Raw genomic sequence first — 14,760 nt, 5'->3', positions numbered from 1 at the left:
TTAAAGAGGATTTATTTATCCTTTCATTCATATATTGCATTAATTTTACCCTGACAGTTTCGATTTAATGCAAATGCAGGTCTCTGTCACCCAGCAGCCTGCACTTCTTTGACTGACAGAGTTTAATGACATTCACTCAATTACTCTTCCCCTCTATAAATGGAGGAGCTGCCTTTCTCTTCTGTTTTTCCTTCCTAGAAAATGAATGCTGAGATAGTTTGCCTCATCTGCCCCGAGCTGAACTAAGGAACAAGGTTTTAGCCATACTGTTCATCTGAGGAGAGTGGTTGTTAAGCCATCGTTAATGAGTATGTGGTTCAGGCAAAGGGTGGGATCTCTCTCACCAAACTTGAGGCCCCTACTGCTGAGCTAGTAACACTTCCTTTCCTTTGGAAGTCTGTAGAGACAGATGCTTTGAGGGATAGTCCAAGGCAAACACCTGAACTGAACCAGATTTACCACTGCCTCAAACAGTCTGGGTTTCTCCACGTGCTCTCCGGTGAGCTCCGGGTGACTGGCTTGATGCAGACATGGCTCATTGCTCAAACTCCAACGGTGGCGACCTAAACACCGCAGGACAGCAATGGCAATGAAAAAAACCCCATGTTTTACTACACACAGAAGTTGACTGGATTCAATCAGTATCTTTTCTCTTCCAGCGGAAAGGGTCAGTAAGAAGAGAAAGAATACAGGAAGACGCTGTTGCCAATGCTTGTCTTGCATCTTCAGAAAGAGAGAGCATGCAAATCAACAGCTCTTTTTCATGTCCTCACAGCAGTAGGTATCACAAAAGCCAATTCTGTCAACTGTCGTGTTTGTTCTCATTGTATAATCAAGATATTTGTAGGCAGGAACAGGTTCCAGTCTAATTAAGTTTGATCAGACTTGAGCTTTTTCCCCCAAGACAGTTGCACTTTATAGCCGTCTCTGAGCATCACAGTGATATTTACTGGGAAACACAAGCTCTCCATTTCCATAAAAGCAGGCAGTTTAAAATTAGCTGCAGATAACTCAAAATGACTGCTTAGAGCACAAATGTAATTTTCTGAAACAGGTTATTGGTTCTGAACATGATGCACCGCACTCATGATCTGTCATGCCTCATTACTTCAGACCAAGTAAGTCGGGCCAGTGCAACTGGATACGCTAGAGACTCTCCTCAATGCCGAGTTCTTTCAAGACGCTGCCTTCCAGGCTGAAGTCTTAAAAAAACAAAAAGCCATTATCAGACTCATTTTCTTGAGTCCTGTAGCATATTTACAGGTTAAAATGGAATGAAATTTTTTAATAGTTCCTAAAGCACAGCTCCACTTTTGAGAGAGATTCAACAAAAATGGAAACAATTGACTTAGAAGTTGCCCGTAAGCATTCAAATATCACTTCAGAGGTTTAAAGAAATAGATTATTATAGCAGCTTTGCATTTTCAACCAAGGTTCAGAAGCTGCCAGAGTATTTAATCTAATTTCAGTAGTAATTTGTGAGTATCTCATTTGGTTACGCCACTGCAAATATAGGGCAAGCATGTCCCTGATTTACACTGGTGGAGCTTAGCCATATTTGAACACAAGGAAACTTTGTTCTTTACATCTTTTATCTGCCTATCTAACTCTACCTAATATAGTTTAGGAACTGAAATTACAATGCCATAATCTTCACTAGGTCTCCACTGGCGCAATTTATTACAGTGAAATCATTAGGAATGTGACAATGCCTACAAGGAGGACTAAAATTCAGCACAGAGGTCCTTTGGTTGTGCAGGATCAGGGTAAAAAGCACTACAAACTTACTTTTGTCCTTAAAATACGAGGCTTTATATCCTCCTTCTAGCTTCAGATAAAAAAAAAACCTTGAAAAAGTGGCATCATTTGTGCGGCTACTTTTAAAAGTGGGACTATATTTCAAGTATTTATTAACCAAATTAAGCATATGCAATTTAAATTATGCTTTCCTTGTCTTATTAACATATTAATGAATATACACCAGCGAGTTGAACTAAAAATATATTGAGGATTTGCATGTCTGATTACCTTTGCAGAGTTTTGCAATTGACAAATTGAAAGGAGGACAGAAAAAAACCAACTTGTGTCAAGGTCTATGCAAAATTACATCTTAGATAGGTTTCTTAATCAAAGGGTTGTTTTGTATCTTTTATAACCTAAAATAAGAAACTTTCTAAATGAAAAGCACTTGCTCTTGGAATTATGTTCAAAGTAGTAATTTCCTCAACTTTTAAAGCAGTAAACAGGACAATGATGTCTTAAACAAAAGCACTGCCAGTGATCTCCTCCCAATCATCTCTCTTCAGAGAAAAGCAGGGAAGCTTATACTTCACCACACTGCCTCTGTAGTATTTTCAAAACAAGAAAAAAGGAAAAGAAAATGGGAGAGAGGCACGCAAGGAAACAGTGAAAGCTATTTTGGCGATGAAATTGTTGACAGCAATCAACTTCTTGTAACCACTGAATGAAAAAAACCCCAACTCAACAAACCAGTTTATTTGTTAAAGCTGTGACTAAGTCAGGACTTGCTCGCTGTTTAGCTCTACTCCGCGCTGTTCCCAGACTTCTAGCATCACTTCAGGCAATTCAGCCAACTCTGTGGTTCAGCTTGCCATATTTCCCACCTAACACTGGAGAAAATAATTGGACACGTAATAAGACAAGTATTTCAATCATTTTTCTCATTAATGACTGTCATGAATGTGCGTAGCTGAGAAATTTTCTAGAAACAAAGAATACTAATGCTGCTAAAATACCAAGATTCCTCTGTTCTTGCAATCTTAGCAGGTTCCCACCTCCAGATACCATTTCAGATTATTTCCAAACCAGACACCTTTTCCACACTTCTCCAGATTAAGTTTACAATACCAAACTCATCCAACCGCCATCTCTCTCATTTTCTATTACTCCTCCATTCTTTGAAGAAGAGTTAGTACTTCAGAAAGGTCACCCTTAGTGCTCAAGTAAAGCTGCTTTACTTCTCATGTTCAATAGTCCACTAGCTAAGATTTAAAATGGGTGATCCTTTGAACATGTTTAAAGGAACATTTTTTTCATGGCAAGGCAGAGTTCTCAATTTCTTTTGCTCAATTTTGCTCTCACCCTGTCCCTTCAAGAACTTGATCCAGACTAAAAATAATTCGGCAGAAAAAATAAAAAGGGTGGGGAGGGAAAAAAAAAATTAATTTGGACTCACTCAGCCACTTTCAACTCTGTAAATGCGTAACTACCAGGGTAGCGCAATGATCACAACAAGTAGCAAAGGTCAGGAAATCTTGAAGTCCACGTTGCTGCAAGAAAAAAACCTGTAACCTGAAACTAGCATCTAAGACCCACATGTGATTTTCCGTGGCAGTTCTATTTACTGCCTTCCTTTCAGTCTATGTTTTTAACAAGATGAAGCAAAGGCCAGTGTACTAAGGTGCACCTGTAAGACAAATCCATTTAATACGGAGGTAAATGAACCTGCAAATGCAGATGAGATGTTTGAGCTTCTTCAGTGCAAACTCCCACCAGTCATCTGCTGAAAACCTGACCTACACAACGTGGCAGCCGGTATCTGCAAAATAGAGCCTTGTTTCCTATGGTCTTAATTCACTCCCTTGGGAAGGGGCATGACCATCTCCCAAAAAATTTTTACTGCCATCTAGAAGTCCTTAGGTACCACTGCCAGTAGTCTGAACTGATAGCAGCAAGAACATCTGCAGCAGGAATGAGAGTTTGCTCTCATGCAGACGCAGCGCTAATATTCCAAACATTCCACATGTTGATTAAGTACATTTCCGTACAGGGAGCTCATAATACCTCAGCATTAATGCTCATTTACCGATGGCCAAGGACAGTTTTGTACACGAACAAATTCCAGCAGCTACCAGTGAAATCCCTCTGTTAGAGATTTTTTTTTTTAAAGGAACTGATAAGAAGAAGAGGAAGGAAAAAGAAGTGTTTATTTTTTTTCCATTTTTAACTAGGACATGACATGTCAGTAGAAGCACTAGAAGACTGGAAAGCCACAGCTGCTAGAAATTAGAAGAGAAATATCTCCTTGATAAAAAGATTATACTGAGTACTGCCTACAAACCGCATTCTCCTGTTGCCCATGCCTTCTGCTGCCTGGTGTATTAATAGCACTGTTCACCACGTGGAAATTTAGTTCGTGAAGAAAGGTGAAAAAAATAAAACTGCTGGCAGATAACATAGAAGCTGCTCAAAAGAAATGACAGGTTCACTCTTCTCTCTGAAAACTAAGACATGCAGAGAAACACGGCAAGTTTAATTGTACAGCCTGCAGTGACTTTGCTATCATGTAAAGCTGGGTGGGTTTTTTTGTTGGATCAATTCTTGCACAGCCAAAGCTGGAGTCCAGTTTTTATGAAAAGTATATATATATTTAAGACAGAATAAAGGTAATCCAAAGGATTAAGCAGCAAAGAAGGGTGTGAGTTACAAGCGTTTCTCCCCAGTTACTGGCCAGTTTTCCTATTTTGTATCTTCTGATACCTTCTCCTGCAGCAGCTCTTCCCAATTAAATTAAGTAAGAACCTGTTCTTATTTACTGCCCTGAACACTACTATTTGGGGATCTCAAGAGAGACCATGACAAACCTGGAAGGATCTCCAAAGCGCTTTTCAGCGGCAACATGGCATATTGTCAAGAGTGGGAAAGCTGGCCAGCTGGCAAAACAACAATTTTAATTGTATTTGGCCAGGCTAGGCCTGTAAAAACAAGATGTTTTGTCAGCCAATGCAGTGGGCACTTATATTCATAACAAATAATTTTTTTTCCCTGAGTTTTCCAAGAACAAATTACTTGCTAATGTTGATATCCAAGCCCTCTGAAGAATGCAGATGGCCAGCGACATAGGAGCTAAGATGCAAAGAGGCCAGTTGTTTTGCTGTATACAGACACTACAGCAAAGAAATGCCACTTTTAAAAAAACTTTTTTTTGAGAATCAAGCAAAACTTTTACTTTTGTTAAAAAGAAGCTAGTGGAGATCACAATTTTTGGTCCTTTAACCATGTTCCACTTCCTTGAAGGCCTCCTGGGATAAATATACTTCATAAAATACACAGGAGTCAGTGACTTCTTTTGACACTGCCCACCTTTTGTAAAGACAGCAGCATGTAGTTTGGGTGTGAAAGTGAATGTGTTCTGTTTCGTGAAATAATTTATCACGGGATAAATCCCAGAATAAATATATTTTGTGAGATATATCACTTTCACACCCAAACTACATGCTGCTGGTTTTACAAAAGGTGGGCAGTGTCAAAAGAAATCACTAACTCCTATATATTTACCCCTAGGAGGCCTCACACCAGCAGATGCTCTCTTTGGTCCTCAACAGTTGGCAACACAGCAGCCAACAGACGCAATCTCTGCATTGCAAAGTTCCTTTGACCACATTGGTCAAGCATGGTCCCCTCTGTCTTCCTGCCACAGGTTTGGTACAAGTACAACAAGAAATGGCAGCATTTTTTAATTTACCTTTTCCATTTCAGTTTTATCTTACCTCCTGCAAATCTCCAAAGACCTTCCACTTCATATGTTAAAGCTCCACCTTTCCAAGCCTTATACAATGTTTTGCCTCAACTGAAGCCTGGTTTTGCTGCAGCAAGGTTGAATCTCTAGCTGGTTCGTAGATGTGGTAACTCCAGAGCTGCTCTTCTGCCCTCCGGCAGTGACCCAGGCTAGGCAGCGTGCTCTCAAGAAGGCAGAAGCTCTGACTAAGTTCACTTAGGAGCAGGGTCATGCAGCCAAATGGCACCAGTCTGCATGTGGCATTTTTGTGCAAATGCAATGCTTTAATTAGGTTGTTTGCAATCATTCTCTACACAGCTCCAAGTCCTGGTGGTGGGGGATAGCACGGTCCATGGAGTTATCTCTGATTATTTACACGACTGCAGTAGCGCAAGCATCATGCTGAAACTGCTCTGCCAACCTGCCTCAAACTCAGAAATTCCTTAGGTGATGCAATTTAGGGTCTCCAAATTATCCAGTTAATGCAAAGCGATGAGGAAACACAAGAAACTCATAGCCATCCTCTAAGCTCATTAGCGTCACAGGTACTTTCCGATTAGAGAAGAGAGCCAAAGCTGTGGAGGTGTGGAAGCTCATCAGCCATCTTTGCATCCAGCCTCCGCAATGTGTTCTTTTTAAAAGCCGTCAGCTTTTTTTCTTGGCCCCTCAACACAACATCCAGTGTCACAGTTCCCAAACTGCTCTCCCTCTGCTGAAACCGAACTCCCCATTTCCTGACCCAGAAGTTCACGCATTCAGACTGAACTAAAGCACAAAGTACAAAAGCAACAGAAACACGCTCTTAGCTCAATCTTCCACGTGAGGTTCGGTGAATAAAGGAACTGAAATGCATGTAGCCACTGGATTAAACAAGGAGCATGAAACCCTCTGTTTCACCTGAAAGCCTGCCGGCTAAATGCTCGTGTCTGTTGCAGCGGCGAAGCTGATCGTATGTCTGACCGCAGTGACTTTATCCAGCTCGACTCTTGAAGACCTCAAAGCGTGCGACGCTGCAAACTCTCAGGGTAACCTACCCCAGCACTGCAGGAATAGCTAAGAAGAGGTTGCAAAGTTATAGAAACGCTTTCAGTAGGGGAGCCAGGATGAGGATGGAAGGCTGTTAACTAAGGATGGTTCCAAAAGCGTACCAACCACTTCTGGGGGCAAGGGAGCTGATAGAAAACCAGGGAAAGGACTTTCAGAAAAGCCACGAGCAGACAGAGATAACATAGGGATGATAAGAAGAAGAAGAAGAAGGAAGAACAGGTCCTTCTGACTAACTCATAAATGTGTAGTGCTAATTCCAGAAAAAGCTTTGAGTGATGAAATGCATTTGCTAGAGACAATTTTCAGCAGGCAGGTCTGTTGAACCCAGTTGCCCCGTCCCCAGCCTCATCATAGTCTGTATCCCAAGGCTGCAAGAGACAGTTCTGGAGGGTATTTCATCAAAGCTCAGCAACATTTCATCACTGCGTGAGAGCACCAGATTGATATTAGATTGCAAAATATTTCTTGATCGCATGAGATACATAACAGATGGCCAGTTCCCTGTCATAATGTCCGAGACCTCAATATATTTTCGAAAAGGTAAAAAATTTCAAGGGTCCAGGACTGAATCTGAATTTAGGCAGATGAAAAGCAGTAAATATGCATCGTTATGATAACATCTATCTTCATAAAGCTCACCTTCAGTTAATCCAGAATTCTCCCCATCATACCCTGAGCTTGACTACAATCAAAATTATTTGTCTCACTTAAATTATTCTATTTGATTACTACAGCAAATCCAGTTCCAGAGTAAAAGCAGTCGACAAGGAATATGTGTGTGTGTGCGTATGCATGTGTGCTTGTATGTCTACATAGACGGCATAAAACCAAGGATGGAAACTGTTAGTACCACTAATTGTAGAACATCCTTGCTTCGTATAGGATGAACAGACGAGGTACACACCAAAATATAGTCAAATATATATATAGTGAAAAAGTGACAATTCAAGTCAGAGAGCTATTGAACTAATATTTCAATTTAATGCTCTTATCTCCATAACATATTACACTTAAAAATACCAATGGTTGCAAATAACAAAGCTCTCTTCTTGTTTCCCAAATTTCACTTTGCTTTCAGGAGAAGGTGACAAAAATTGAACTATCAAAGCAAAGGACTACTCAGAGTGCCATGCAGAGGATTAAGGAAATAACTGAGTTAAGTCAGTCAACTGTGTTCCAGTTTTCTGTGTGCCGAGTGACCCGTTGCCCTTTCTGGTTTTTATTTGCTTTTGCACTGTACTGCCTTATGTAACTGTTCCCTCCAGCTCATAAATTTCCAAGGTGAACAAAGGCTCAAGTGATTACATTCAGCTTGGCCACAGAGGTGATTTTTTTCCACTAACTTCTACTTACTGGGTTTTATATTTTTAATCACATAAAAGTATTAAGGCTGTTGCAGTTAGAGTTGATCGATTCAGCTTCTAAATGCCACGCTTTCCCATTTTTGACCGGAACAGTATTTCTGATAATGTTAATAACTACAAAGATTAAAATGGATTAAGGCTGGAAAGGAAAAACAGTTTGGTGGTTGTTTTTCTTTCCCCTTTGCAGGCCACGCTGCCCTTATTTTTGTTTGGGTACCTAGAACTGCTTTTCATCTCCCTAAGCATCGCTTTTCCCATACCGATATCCTACAAAAGGCAGTCTGTCTTTTCAGAATAGATCCTACATAAAAAGGCCTGGAAGTCCATTATCTGAAGTTGTTTTCAGCGATAGCTCTGAAGCAGTCTGACCTGGAGTCACATGGAGGCAAAAGCAAGCGCAGCCATAATCCTTCCTCCCTATAGCATGAGTTTACTCATGATGTTTTTTTGATCTGACCTTTCTTCAGTGGTGAAAGCTATTGCTGGAGATAACTGCAGCCCAGGGAAACCAAGAGACCTCTGCTTACAAAAATGTGCAAAACACCGACAGATCCTCAGTGGCACTCAGTCTGTAATCCTAGCAAGGTAATGAGATTTACAGAAGCTAAATCCTAAGATTTTTTTATTACACTGTGAAAGCATGTTCAATTTTAATATTTGTCAACATGTGTGAATTCAGCTTATCATTTGTTTATAGCACGGTTGATACAAATTTCAACCTAAATTTGTGTAGAATACATATAATTAACAAGTCAGAAACAATTCTGATCTCCCAAAAGTTTACTTTGAGACCTACTTCACTCCTTCCCAGAACACTGAAAGAATTAAATCTTCATAGTCATACAAACTAGAAGTTGATGAAGTTTCAAGGTCCAGACCTTCAAAATCCTGGTAGCGTTTTACCTCCTACATATAGCACACGACAATTGTCTACATTGATTATGAATTTTTTCCACACCTGGATTATCAGAAATATTACCTGAAACATTACTATTTTCTCTGAGTTACCAGGGTCTGGACCCAGCCATTAGCAGAAAGCAGATGTGATATACCTAAGGTAAACTGTGAGCTGACAGTTCTTACTTTTTCAGTATCAGGTAAGTTCTTGCACTGGCAAAAGATCACTTCATCTAGCAAGTTCTTTCATCAGAAAGTACTTATCTCACTGGTGAGAGTTTAAAGTGACAATCAGACTATAGTCAGAACTAGCAAATACTAGATTTTCAATTTATCAGAAGTCTATTACTAATGCTTGCCTGTTCTTTAAAGAAAGATGTTTCTTTTACATGACGATACATATCCCTGGTGATTTCAGACTTCAGAAAAATCATAATGGAATAAGAAGCTGCTCTTTGCCCTTAAATTTGAAAGAAATTATCCTAATTTCTTAACTTAGACTGTAGGTTTTAGTATTTGCTATATAGTAGTATTTACCTACCATATTCTAAGTTTTATGACACGTCTGTCAGGTAAAGTTTTTTAAAAAGGAAAGAGAAGAGACATGCAATGATTTGGGGGAAAAAACGTCTAATCCATAATCCTGATGCAATCTCCTCAGGGCTTTCTGGGAAGAATCCTGCACTGGAATCCCAGAGTTCATGTTAAATTAGGGCAGAAAATACTCTTTGCTCAGAAAACATGCTTGACATCCCACAAAACTCCAATAAAAGTGCTATTACATGGATTACCAGTCAAACACTGAAAACACATACATGTGAAAATACCCACTCTCTAAATAAGTTCAAGCATAAAAGCCAAAAGCAAATACTCAGGCTAACCTACAACATTTGATCATTCTCAGATATTAAACTGCAAAATACATAATGGTGCAAGGAAGTAAAACTTATTGGCAAATCAGCCCAGAATACTAGTGGGAAGAACACAGCCCCAAGAGAGGGGCACATCTCATAACGAAAATAACACAACAAAGTCCATAAAACAAGTTTAAATATATCTTAATGCCAAGCCAAAGTGCAAAACCAATGCATTTATTTTCTATTAATGACAAGGTCAGATATAAATCTGTGACTGCAATCTGTAGGTAACCTAAGATTACGCGGCACTGACCGTTCACCATATGGAGCAGCGTTGATGCAACGGGGCAGGAAGAGCAGGAGAAGGGCGACTCTCCAGCTTGCTCCCCTGTCCCTCACGGCTGATTCGTGGCCGCTTGAAATTTCATGCCAAGAGAGCTTTGCAGTGATGCTCAGAGAGGGAGAACAAGATTAAAAAGGACGTAAAGAAGGGGACCGGAAGCTAGAGATGTTTTAAAAGAAAGCCAGCAAGGTATAGAGAGAGATACAGGAGGATAAAACCATTGGGCAAAGGAAAAGATGGGCTGTTTAAAAGGAAAGAATGGACTGGCAGTGATGAGCACTGAATACCACGAGCAGATGAAGGCAAATGCAGGCTGAAGTGCAACTGCTTTAGGATTTTATTTTTAGTCATATTGTTAAAAGAAAATGGGCTTTCAAAGCAGAGTACTTCATAGCTAGCATTTTCATCTGCCTTTTTAAGCAGGATGTATAAAGACTGTAACACCAACATAAAAGAAACTTTAAATGTCATTGTAAAATCTTTACTGAAGAAGAAGAGTTCAAACTGCAATTTACAGATCCTGAACCAAACTTCTCAAACTTCAGAGCATCAGTATTTCTGAATGGTTCTCATCAGAAGTGTTTTTAAGAGCACTTAAGACGAAAAGGCTCTTTTTTTTCTATTATCAGTAATGCCAAGGAGAGTCAGAATTAATCATAGAATCTTTGGGTTTGAAGGGATTTTTTAAGGTCATCTAGTCCAATCCCCCTGCAGTAAGCAGGGACATCATCAACTAGATCCTCATCCAACCTCACCCTGAATGCTTCCAGGGATGGGGCATGTACCACCTCTCTAGGTTCCAATGTTCCTCAACCTGTTCCAGTGTCTCACCGCACTCACTGAAAAATGTCTTCCTTGGATCTAGTCAAAATCTACACTCTTCTAGTTTAAAACCATTACACCTTGTTTTATCGCAACTGGCCCTGCTAAAAAGTTTGTGCCCATCTTTCTCATAAGCCCCCTGTAAGTATTGAAAGGCCACTATAAGGTCTCCCCGGAGCCTTCTCTTCTCCAGGCTGAACAACCCCAACTCTCTCAGCCTGTCCTCACAGGAGAGGTGTTCCAGCCCTCTGACCATTTTGGTGGCCCTCCTCTGGACCCGCTCCAACAGCTCCATGTCTTTCCTGTACTGAGGGCTCCAGAGCTGGACACAGGACTCCAGGTGGGGTCTCACCAGAGCAGAGTAGAGAGGCAGAATCACCTCCCAGAATCACCTGCTGGCCACGCTGCTTTGGATGCAGCCCAGGATACAGTTGGCCTTACTGGGCTGCGAGCGCACATTGCCGGCTCATGTCCAGCTTTTCATCCACCAGTGCCCCCAAGTCCTTCTCGGCAGGACTGCTCTTGATCCCTTCATCCCCCAGCCTGTACTGATACCGGGGGTTGCCCTGACCCAGGTGTAGGGCCCTGCACTTGGCCTTGTTGAACCTCATGAAGTTCACACAGGCCCATTTCTCGAGCTGGTCCAGGTCCCTCTGGATGGCATCCCATCCCTCAGGCGTGTCAACCGCACCACTCAGCTTGGTGTCATTGGCAACCTTGCTGAGGGCGCACTAGACCCCACTGTCTATGTCATTGATGAAGATATTAAACAGTACCTGTCCCAATATGGACTCCTGAAGGACATCACTTGTCACTGATCTCCATCTAGACATTCAGCCATTGACCACTCCACTCTGGATGTGACCATCCAGACAATTCCTCAATCCACTGAACAGTCCACCCATCAAATCTGTATCTCCCCAATTTAGAAAGAAGGACGTTGTGGGGACCATGTCAAAGGCCTTACAGAAGTCCAGAGAGATGACACTGGTAGCTCTTCCCTTGTCTACTGATGTGGTCACTCCATCATAGAAGGCCACTAGGTTGGTCAGGCAGAACTTGCCCTTGGTGAAGCCATGCTGGCTGTCCCAAATCACTTCCTTGTCATCCATGAGCATTAGCATAGCTTCTATGAGGATCTGTTCCATGATCTTCCCAGGCACAGAGGTGAGTCTGATGGGTCAGTAGTTCCCAGGGTCCTCCCTGCTACCTTTTTTAAAAATGGGTGCAATGTTTCCCTTTTTCCAGTCTCCAGGGACTTCACCCGACTGCCAGGATTCTTCAAATATCATGGAGAGTGGCTTGGCAACTATATCAGCCAGTTCCCTCAGGACTCTGGGATGCATCTCATCAGGTCCCATAGACTTGTGTATGTTCAGGTTCCTCAGGTGGTCTCAAACCTGATCTTCTCTTAGAGTGGGAGGGACTTTGCTCCTCCGGACCCTGTCTTGCAGGCTATCCCCTTGAGGGGTGTGGGAAGAGACATTGCCAGTGAAGACTGAGGCAAAGAAGTCATCAAGTACCTCAGCCTTGTCCTTATCTGTTGATGCCAGTTTGCCAGGCAACCAGTACCTCATCAAGGGGGTACGCTTTCTCTGACCTCCCTTTTCTGGCTGACATACCTGTAGAAGCCCTTCATACTATTCTTTGCATCCCTTGCCAAGTTCAGCTCCAGCCGCACCTTGGCCCTCCTGACCTCACCCCTACACACCTGGGCAGCGTCCCTGTGCTCATACCAGGATACCTGTCCCTGCTTCCACTGCCTGTGCATTTCCTTCCTGCCTTTTAGTTTGCCCATCAGGTCTTGACTCAGCCGTGCTGACCTCTTGCCTTCCTTTCCTTGCCTTACACCTGGCAATCAAGAGCTCTTGTGCTCTATGGAAAGCATCCTTGGAATGCATGCAAGTTGTAATGGATTCTCAAACCCAGAAACATCTCTCTCCCATCAGAAAACATTCATGAAATTGGACTTAATTCATGTAAACTCGGTTTACTGGCATTTATGAACCAGTCACTTCAAAGTCCCCATTTCTAGCCATATAAGGTCTTACACAGAGTCTTTCTGTCATGAAAGAATTGACCCATTAAAATTCAGAGATGGCAAGAAGAAAGCAAGGTTACTTATTGAAGCACAAGGAGCAGACACTCCATCAAACTGCCTGGCCTTCTGCTGGGCAGATACCTAAATCCAGTCTGGAGACACAGAAAAGAATTAGAGCAACTTTAAAATCTGGAAAGGTACATTTTCTACAGAGCATTTCTTTGCTTCTGTTGAAACATATAAAATATTAATGTCAATTCATTACACATCAATGCATTTGTACACTCCCCTGTTATCAAGTGTCCAAATGAAAACAGTCTGTTCTGAATAATTTACTCCTGAATCACCAGCCAGCTTTCTGCTGCAAATCCAGATCTTTGCTATTCACCAAATCACATCTATGACTGACAACCTTTTAGAAAAGATGCTCTCTCTGTTAAGTCTCAGAAAGGTACCAGCATATGCGTATTTGATGTGCTACAGAACTTGATATTTAGATTAGATATAAACGTGCTAATGATGAAGTAAAAATACACACAAAGGCTATAAAATGTGATGGTTTAAAGTTCGTGGGCTGGGTCCAGCATGCAAGAACAACTTGTTCAACCTCCAACAGTAGTCTCTGCAACCATCTTTCCAGGAGGTCTCCATGAGGCCTTCCTCTGTGGGAAGAAGCTGAGGGCTGGATGAACCGTTCTTGCAATCTGCTTGCTGCCGTTGCAGTCTTGGGGTTCCCAACACTCAGCCCATCACATGACATGCAGCCTGATGCGGACTGCCTCAACAGTCTACCAACCTCAACTGCCTCAAACCACAGCTCCTTAAGATAAATGCTGATTTTGACTCAAGTGGTGACAATGCTAATTACTCCATGATTATTTCTGTAAGTACCAGTCTAATACCCTTATTCGCACCAAGCGCCAGACTTGCTGACAGCTCACTACTGTCCTCAGCAAAGGAGGCAAAAGTTATGCCTGCTGGCAGTTAAAAAAAATACGTTGACACAAACACTTCCCGTTGAAATATGAAGCTGCATTGCTAAAATAATTGATTTTGGTTGTGTTGTAGCGCTCTTCAGTAAGAGAAATTACAGTGTCTCAGAAATGGGTATTCTTCCTTCATGTTTACATCCCCTTTCTCTAGCTGCACAGGGTGGAAGAAATACAAATGTACTTGCTGACTGATGTTACCGTAACAATCCATTACTGGGGAAAAAAAAATTTCAAAACAAGAGTCACTAACTACATAATTCCCTTATGAAATACAACAGTGGTTTTGAGTTAAAGATTTATTTTTTTTAATGAACACTGGTATTGTTCCCATTTGCTCACTAATGTACTCATTCTAATGTACTCACTGTAACTGTTGGGGTTTTTTTTAAACTTTTTCCATTTGTTACTAATAGAATATAATTATTTCCAATGTCAAGATCCTGAGCAGAAAACTCCACTTTTTTGAGGCTAGGAAAAACCTAAACACACACACCATTATTGTATTGGTCGCTGTAGAGATACATGAGTGGAAGGCAGAGGGTCAGCACTTAGGAAGGGCAAGAGACATTCCTTTCAAAGACTGAGAGGAAAAGTGGACTAACAGAATAACTTCCAACAATAGATACTGCCTCTGCAGGATCCCAGTTTACTTGTACATTCATCCTGGCTTTGGTATAGCCACACAGTTTCAATTAAATCATTCAGTCTGCACAGGTATACTCCAGGTGTGTGTGTATACACACACACACACACACACACACACACTTTAGTTATATCTAATCCAGGTACTACTTTGCTGTAAGCTACTAAAATATTATGAAATGCAAGGAAATTTGCTAAATATTAACTGTTAAAAATCAAACCCCCCAAATTAGCTTA

The 14,760-nt window shown here is 41.4% G+C and overlaps 1 protein-coding gene across 1 annotated transcript in view; it reads right to left on the bottom strand.

Annotated features, from left to right (window-relative positions):
• Positions 1–14,760, bottom strand: part of COMMD1 (copper metabolism domain containing 1) — a gene marked incomplete at its 5' end in the record, with an annotated part of 82,584 nt that overhangs the window by 44,765 nt on the left and 23,059 nt on the right. The gene's annotated exons all lie outside the window — the stretch shown is intronic.

Source organism: Phaethon aethereus, assembly GCF_964289735.1.
Source record: "Phaethon aethereus genome assembly, chromosome: 3".
Taxonomy (NCBI): domain Eukaryota; kingdom Metazoa; phylum Chordata; class Aves; order Phaethontiformes; family Phaethontidae; genus Phaethon; species Phaethon aethereus.
Note: the sequence above shows the minus strand (reverse complement) of the source record. Positions and strands in the feature narration are given on the sequence as shown.